Consider the following 9,470-nt stretch of genomic DNA (forward strand, 5'->3'; position numbering starts at 1 on the left):
TGTGCTTTTGGCTTTCATTGTGTAATTTTAATGACTGAACTTTGAATTGTGTAGACCCATTTACAAAATGTGTTTTGCCTGCAACGGACGGGCCACATGTCCTGCAGTACACACACCATGGTTTGTCCCTCATAACGCAACCACGGGAACTGCGCCAGCCATTTTTGTTGAAAACAATAGTTTTTTTTTTCTCCCCACTGCCCCCCACCTCTTTCGCCAACCTATCACTGTCCTCTTCAGAATAAGAATCTGAGATTATTTTTGCTTCCTCTGCTAACCCTTCTCCAGCACCAACAACAGCCTCATTAGTTTCCTCCTCCGAGACATTTTTCTTCTTAAAATAATCTTACTATCGACCGCTTCATATGTGCTCGTCCTCCTGCAAGTAGCACCGGAGCGACCTCATTAAATTTTAACTCACACCTTAAGAAATTAGGTCGCACTCTGGAGCCCTGATCGGTGGAGCCGCGTTCACCTTACCTTCTCCGATAGCCGTCGCGGTGTAGCCTACGATTACTTGTTGAGACATTGGCTAAAAATTACAACTTCTTGGTTATTTATTTTAATCTAGAATATAAATATTTCCCCTGAACATCAAATTAACCCTTCTCGTAGCCTACTTAGGTGTCATGATCAGACTGTGTCTATTGTTAAAAGTCTGACTGATGACTAATGCCCAAGGGAAAAAAGACCATACACGTATGATTTTGTTTATCAATTAAAGAGTTTTCTCTTTCATAAAAAATGAATCAGACGTTAGCAATATAAAAATAACTTTGGTTACTTCTTAGACTATAACTTATAATACATTCTGAATGTTTGCATTCAAATCCTAGCAGTACGCAATAATTTGTACAACATTTAAACAGACTCTCAGGAAGATCCTCCAACAGGAAAATTCATATTCAATATTCATATTAAAATATCAACAGTGAAATCAGGGAAGAGCCATTAAAACATCTCAAATATTACGGTAAAAGTATACATTTTGTATTAGACAATCTTTAATATCTTTACTTCTTACACTATATAGCGTATAATACATTCTGAATACATTCTGAATGTTTGCATTCAGAGATGGTTCATCTTCAGTCCGTTTCGTTTGGTGGGTCTGCTCGGTGTCGGTGGGGTGAAGACGAACAGTGTTGGGATGGAATTTGGCTTGAGCTTCCTAACACCATCAGCTCTGTGACTCTAACTGTGTCTCATCGAAGTGGTCCTACAAACGGAGTCAGACATTTTAATGCAATTTCAAAGAGAAAGTAAATGATGGTAATGGATTTTCACAGAATGGCATCTAACCAATGCATAGTTATTGCATGGATTACATAAGCGCTTTGGCACCATGCTGTTTGCACTAGACTCTAGACAAGAGTAACATAAATCTCTCCAGTAAACATGAACTGACCATGTATTATCTGTAACTCGAGAAATAGCTGACCAAGCAATGCTGCAAAAGGGCATTTGTTTGCAATATATCCACATGATTTCCGTGCAAAGTTAATCACAATCTTTCTGACATGCATGAACATAAACAAAGACAATGCCGGTGTTTTGAAAGAATGCAGGGTAAAATGCGGCAGTGCAGAATGATAGCACGTCAAGTAGGCTAGCCTTGCAATGATGTAGTATTAATAGTTGTCATTATTCTAAAAATTGCATAGATTTTCACAGAATGGCATCTAACCAGTGCATACTTATGCATACTTATGCATAAAAGAGCCTGGTGGAAAAATACAGACGGCAGATGCAGGTTGTTTGTCCCGGAGTTCAGTGCTAGCATTAGCATAAAAAAGGCGCAAAGAGCTAGCGAGCATCGTGTAGCTTAACACTACTAGGCTAAGTTCAAATCAAATTCACTTTGGTTAGTACTTTTTTCGAAGCATGCCATGAATTGATGGGGTACAATAATATTTTCCAAATGTGTTTTCTTTACAAAGTCCATGATAGAAATGTTCTTACCTCACACAACAAGGAAAAATTATTCGGCTTCCAGTTCATCCTTCTGACCCTCTGCTCCCACAATTTCCTCCTAGTAGGGTCCTGAGGGAAATGATGCAGACGTTTACCACGTCCGGGCCTTAGAGAGCAACCATAGGCTACACAGCACGACATTTTCTTTCGAAAAGTAATGATATTACAGATATATATTCCTCTCTTGTAAGTTGTCGCACTTGCCTTGATAGCATGGTAATGACGATTGATTAATGTTTGGTCTGTAAAGCCCAGTTCAGACCAAAGATTCGCGACGCAACGACTTGCAACGAGACGGTTTTAGAACGTCGCAGGGGAAAAGTTGCAGCAGTGTGAACTGGTCGTCGCAAGGCGTTGCAAGGAGTCGCCAAAGATTGAACATGTCAAATCGCCAGGTCCAGTTTTAGAACGCAACGATGTGGCTATTTCTCTTCAGCCAATCAGGACACAGCACAGAACAATTTAGGCTTATTAAATAGGCCTACAAGTTGTAGATCCTTATCTTTGGTTCCAGAACAACGATTGTAGATAACATTAGGCTTGAGCTGATTCATTGACATTATTTTAACGGGACCACCGTTACCGTTAGCCGTTGTTATGGTTACATGCTGCCAGTCCGACATGTTCCCATTCCGACAGTCCTGTGCACGTATGCAAATTAGCCATGTGCGGCAAACAGAAGAAGGGCCCTATCTTGCGCCCGGCGCAATTGACTTTCTACACCAACGCATGTGTCGTTGCTAGTTTGCACCCGGCGCAAAGCTGATTTTCCCCCGCAGCAACCAGGCACCACTACACTTGCATGTTAAATATTATGATGTCAAAGATTATGCATACGTGTGAAACTGCATAGAAATAGCGTGTGGATTGTGGAAACATTTTTTTTCGGGGGCTGCATGAATGAACATGAATGAAGTATAGTAAGCTATGCCATGCGTTAAAATAATAATAACAATAATACATTCGAGCAAAGTATATTCCAGGCTTCCAAAACAAAAATCTAGTTTTAGGGTAAATTATTGGTTAAATTATTTGGGAAAGAACAGCTGATACAGCGGTAAATTGTAGGCCTACTTTTAAATCAATGCATCTGCAAACACCGTACAGCAAACACATATGTTCTTGACAAAGACATCGTGTACAAGCCCATTACTTTTAGGATTGATGAGTATTTGATCATGAGAAAACAGTTTTACCGTGAGTGAGTGTTTAAAAGAATGAATGAATGCGGGTGATGCTTGGTGCGCGTGTGTGTGCGCGCCCATCTGTCTAAACACACGCAAATTAAACACGTAAGTGTATGAGAAGGAAATCGAGTCAGTCGACCTGCGATAAGCAGCTGATTCTGAACAAACTCGTCTTCGAGATGGACGTGTTTTAACACATTTTTAATCAATGAAATGTTAACACAACAGTATATATCGGACCATTTAATTTTCGGGGAATTTTAGGTGAAGCCGAGCTTCCCTTGCAGTAGAGAAGTCGCCACTACGAAAGAATGCAATGTATCCAACTAGCGGGATCTAAACAAACTAAGCTCCAGCGAATTACTACAATGCAGAAGTAGTGGAGAATGGCGAAACACAGCAACTCTAGCCTACTCTCAACCAAAATAAAACTAATCGCAAACCTAAGTTAGGTTACTTTTTAGCAGGATGGAAGTGATGCTGATGCGGCTCTCAGCTGTGCCAGAGCGTTCACAGTTGCTAGGGAGACCACCTGCCGTCGCCGCCCGGTGCAGCAGTGTGAACTGCCCCGTTTTTAGAACGTCTCAGCCAGTCTCGTCGCAAGGAGTTGCGAGTTGCAAGCAGTTGCGTCGTGAATCTTTGGTCTGAACTGGGCTTTAGATGGCGTACACAAAACACGTGACTACCTTTGAACCAATCCACGACAGAATTGTCCTGAACGTTCTAAACAGAGTTGGCGGAACTCTCTCTATATACGGCTCTGGCCCTGGGAAGCACTTGTGCTGAGGGATAGTGGATGTCACATTTCCTACTCTGGCCACCTGTGATCGGTTCTTTTAAGCAATCTTACACAAGATGGCGTTCTTGAATGTCATTGGTACGCAAAGCACAGCCGTAGGAACGAGGCGCTTGCGCCGAGTTCCGAAGTCCTGTGCTTCAAGTACCAATAATGACATTCAAGAACACCATCGAGTGTAAGATTGCAAATCAATAACACAAACCATCTTCATTATCAACAATATTGTAAAATGTTTTCATATTGTGGGTTAATTTGCCCTCAAATTCAAGCTTTCTGCCCGAGTTCATCTCCATCAGAAAATAGTTCCTATAGTAAAAGCGCCTCGTTCCTACTGCGCAAGTGAAACAGTTGAACGTTGTTATGGAAACTAGGCTCATGAAAGTAGTTTCAGCTAGTTAGCGTAGCGATACTTTCTGTAATTAGGCACATTATTTTTGTCCGTTCTTTCACCAGGCATTTAAACACACTCTAGAATGGGAATTTAAGTGCTTGCTTAAACTTGGGTGTTATTGAATACCACATTAAGTCAGCTTTACAAATTTTCTCATTTTTCCCATGGACAGCACCAGATAGGCTTGAATGACGGGGATATGGATCAGTATACACCGGAATGGTCCTTCAACAACAAAGCTAAAATGACAGACAACTTCATATTGGATATGACAATCCAATTTGAGATGCCTGGCTCCCTACAAGACATGTAGTATGTGATGTGAGTTTGAATTGAAAATCATATTTCTTAATGTCCTCAAACAGGAAACTGATCCAGATGACGTGGCTGCCAAGGGAGTTACTGTGGGAATTCTGTATGTCCTGTGTGGCTGAAGCCTCATCCCCCAAGATCCAAAACATCGCACTCATCTTAGAGGAATCCATAGTAGTAAAGGACCTTCCGGATACTCCCATGGCCTACCTTCTCGGCCTCCTTTATGCACTCAATATTTCCTATCCGGAGGACCTTAAGTACACCTTTGAAACACATGTTCCTGGATAATGGCCCAAAATGCTCTGTGTGCGATCTCTAAAGAAAAAGCTTTGTCTTGTCTAAACGTTGCAAAAAGAAAAGTGAAATAAAGAAACAGGTTTTCCCTCTTGGAGTCAGCTCTGATTAGCAGCTGTGAAATTTGAAGTTCACATAATTGTTTTGTGTTGTGTTCTCAGACTAATTGCTGGTTAATAACTCAAAAGTTTGTAAAATGTGTGTTACACCCATTTGTAAGTTATGTAGTTATTGCTAATAAGGCAACGTGAAATTTGACATTGATTTATTTTATTTATATTTTTCTACATTGTTACATTGCTACGTTGATTGTTCTAGCAAAATGTTAATGCAGAATGTATTTTCAAGTTAGACCTGTGAAGCCATACGTGTCAAGACAGCTGTGAATGACATGTTATGTGAATTTTAACATAACTTTTTCATGTTAATTCTCTTGATGCCCATAGTCATCTCTGACCAGCAGCTGGCAAACTAATGTTTTAGGTGTTTATCACACATTTTATTGTCTTAAATTGTATTTTAGAAGCATCTGAGCAGGGATTATTGTTCTAGCATAAGTGTAACTGCAGAATGTTTTTCAAGTTATACCTGAATATTTGGCCATATTGTTGAATTTGAAATTCACACATTGATCACTGACTAGCAGCTGTGAATGACATGTCATGTGAAATTGAACACTGTTTTAAGTGTTTATCAAGTGAAGAATGGGGAGATCGCACACTAGGGCTGAGAAGTTCCAAAAGTATTTAAAAAGCCGAAACAACAATTACAGGACACATAAACAAGGGGAAACGTTTTGGGTCTAGCCCTTCATCCGTGTTCCTTGTATGTGATGCGTCACAGGGCGCAGCGGCCTTTTATAGGCTCGCTTGCCAATCACCCCAAGACACATGAGTGTGTTTGGGGTCACAGTGTATCCAAATCACCAACGTTACACCACAGGTACTATAATATCACGATTATATACAAACATGTACAGGAGATATAACATTTGTATACAGAAACATATAGTCACATTTTAATAGTGATGCCAAATTTAAATGTAAAAAAAAATATATATATATATATAAAACAACAATATTTAGAAAAAGGTACACATCACCCTTATCAAAAGCAATATCATCATAGCACATTAGGTTATTTTGCGTCCATGTTGGCCTAGTCCATTATTCAACCAACTATTCTAATTACAACAGTTACAGCGAACATGTTAAGGTAAATTCATCATTGATACCACAGAGACTGTCTCCTAAGACCAGTTCAGACCAAAGATTCGCGACGCAACGAGACTTGGGACGTCGCAGGGGAAAAGTTGCAGCAGTGTGAACTGGTCGTCGCAAGTTGCAAGGAGTCCCCAAAGATTGAACATGTCAAATCGTCGGGTCCAGTTTTAGAACGCAACGATGTGGCTATTTCTCTTCAGCCAATCAGGACACAGCACAACAATTTAGGCTTATTAAATACAAGTTGTAGATGCTAACGGTATTATCTTTGGTTTTACACCGCACTTATTTAACATGCCCTGCAAATGTATAAATCAGTGTTCGAATTACGTGGGAGTCAGAGGGAACCGAGCTTCCAAAAAGGCAAAGTCAAAAAACTGAGGGGTCTCGTCATATCTGAAGGTGTCTGCCATATTTGGCATTGTAATTTCATCTTAAACAACACTCATCCATCCCCGTGCAGTCTCTTACCATTAAAAAAATGGTAAGAGACTGCCCCTCCCCCCCACAGTCAACATTTACACCCGCGGACCCTGCTATGTATGCATTACAAGATTCTACAGAATCTCACGCCAGTAATGTAATGCATTACTGAACTGGTCGTAGGAGACCATTCGGGAACCATGCCTATGTAGGTAAACAAATGATACGTCTAAACGTAAAAAAAATAATTCTATAAAAAAAATTATATTAAAAAAATATATATATAAAAAAAATTATTAAAAAAAAATTATATAAAAAAAATTATTAAAAAAAAAATTATATAAAAAAATTTATTAAAAAAAAAATTATATAAAAAAAATTATAAATTAAAAAAAAAAAATTGGACCTGCGCACAAATGTTTTTTTTTGGACCTGCGCGCGCATCTTTTTTTTGACATGCGCACGCGCATCTTTTTTTGGACCTGCGCACGCATCTTTTTTTGGACATGCGCACGCGCATCTTTTTTTGGACCTGCGCACGCATCTTTTTTTGGACATGCGCACGCGCATCTTTTTTTGGACATGCGCGCGCAGGTCCAAAAAAAGATGCGCGTGCGCATGTCAAAAAAAAGATGCGTGCGCAGATCCAAAAAAAAGATGCGCGCGCATCTTTTTTTAACATGCGCACGCGCATCTTTTTTTGGACCTGCGCGCGCATGTCCAAAAAAAGATGCGCGTGCGCATGTCAAAAAAAAGATGCGTGCGCAGGTCCAAAAAAAGATGCGCGTGCGCATGTCAAAAAAAAGATGCGCGCGCAGGTCCAAAAAAAAACATTTGTGCGCAGGTCCAATTTTTTTTTATAATTTTTTTAATATAATTTTTTTTGTTTATAATTTTTTTCATTTAATTTTTTTTATATAATTTTTTTTTCATAATTTTTTTTTTATATAATTTTTTTTTTCAGAATTTTTTTTTATACAATTTTTTTTTATATAATTTTTTTTTTCATAATTCTTTTTTTATATAATTTTTTTTTCAACATTTAATATCTTTTTTTAATCTGTTTTTATATATATTTATATATATTTTTATAATTATTATTTTTTTATTATTATTTAATAATAGGTAAGACCGCACGGGGATGGATAATGAGCGTTGTTTAAGATGAAATTACAATGCCAAATATGGCTGACACCTTCAGATATATGAGAGACCCCCTCAGTTTTTTGACTTTGTTGCCTTTTTGGGAAACCGGGCCCAAAGCTCTTCTGACTGCGCAGATTCCACAAGATGGATCATATCTGAAGCTGACTGGTTCTACGTTGCTTAGCAAAGTAAACATTCGTTGAAAAACACACAACATAAAGCATGTCAAATGTAAGTAACGTCAACGTCAATCAACCTCAATGTGCCCTGCGCCACCTTCAGCAATCTATTTGACTCAATTAAAATGTATTAAATGATTTTAGTATCCTTAAAAAAGCAGTGCCGCCTGTTGATAAGATAAGCCCACTCCAGTGTTTCCCACACATAGGCCAATATTGAACAACGAGCGCCACAAATTGATTCCGCTTTTCTTATTTATTTTTACTTGAACGCGATTTTTAAATGTAACTCCGCAAGCCCGTAATCGCGCCCCGTAATGCTGCCAGTCCGACGTGTTCCCATTCCGACAGTCCTGCATGTGCGCGTATGCAAATTAGCCATGTGCGCCAAACAGAAGAAGGGCCCTATCTTGCGCCCGGCGCAATTGACTTTCTACACCGACGCATGTGTCGTTGCTAGTTTGCACCCGGCGCAAAGCAGATTTTCCCCCGCAGCAACCAGGCACCACTACACTTGCATGTTAAATATTATGATGTCAAAGATTATTCATACGTGTGAAACTGTATAGAAATAGCGTGTGGATTGTGGAAACATTTTTTCCCTGCATGAATGAACATGAATGAAGTAGGCTATGCCATCCGTTAAAATAATAATAATAACAATAATACATTCGAGCAAAGTATATTCCAGGCTTCCAAAACAAAATCTAGTTTTAGGGTAAATTATTGGTTATTAATGGTTATTGGTTATTATTGGTTAGTTATTTATTAAGTTATTTGGGAAAGAACAGCTGATACAGCGGTAAGTTGTACTTTTAAATCAATGCATCTGCAAACACATATGTTCTTGACCCAGACATCGTGTACAAGCCCAATACTTTTAGGATTGATGAGTATTTGATCGTGGGAAAAAACAGTTTTACCGCGAGTGAGTATAATAGAATGAATGAATGCGGGTGATGCTTGGTGCGCGTGTGTGTGCGCGCCCATCTGTCTAAACACACGCAAATTAAACACGTAAGTGTATGAGAAGGAAATCGAGTCAGTCGACCTGCGATAAGCAGTTGATTCTGAACGAACTCGTCTTCGAGATGGACGTGTTCTAACACATTTTTAATCAATGAAATGTTAACACAACAGTATATATCGGACCATTTAATTTTCGGGGAATTTTAGGTGAAGCCGAGCTTCCCTTGCAGTAGAGAAGTCGCCACTACGAAAGAATGCAATGTATCCAACTAGCGGGATCTAAACAAACTAAGCTCCAGCGAATTACTACAATGCAGAAGTAGCGGAGAATGACGAAACACAGCAACTCTAGCCTACTCTCAACCAAAATAAAACTAATCGCCGCCCGGTGCAGCAGTGTGAACTGCCCCGTTTTTAGAACGTCTCAGCCCGTCTCGTCGCAAGGAGTCGCGAGTTGCAAGCAGTTGCGTCGCGAATCTTTGGTCTGAACTGGGCTTTAGCATTATAAGCAGTGGCGGTTTTAGGCACGGGCGAAAAACGAGACACACGAGAAAGAAAATGATCCGCATT

This window comes from Micromesistius poutassou (genome assembly GCF_964030765.1).
Source record: "Micromesistius poutassou genome assembly, chromosome: 1".
NCBI lineage: Eukaryota > Metazoa > Chordata > Actinopteri > Gadiformes > Gadidae > Micromesistius > Micromesistius poutassou.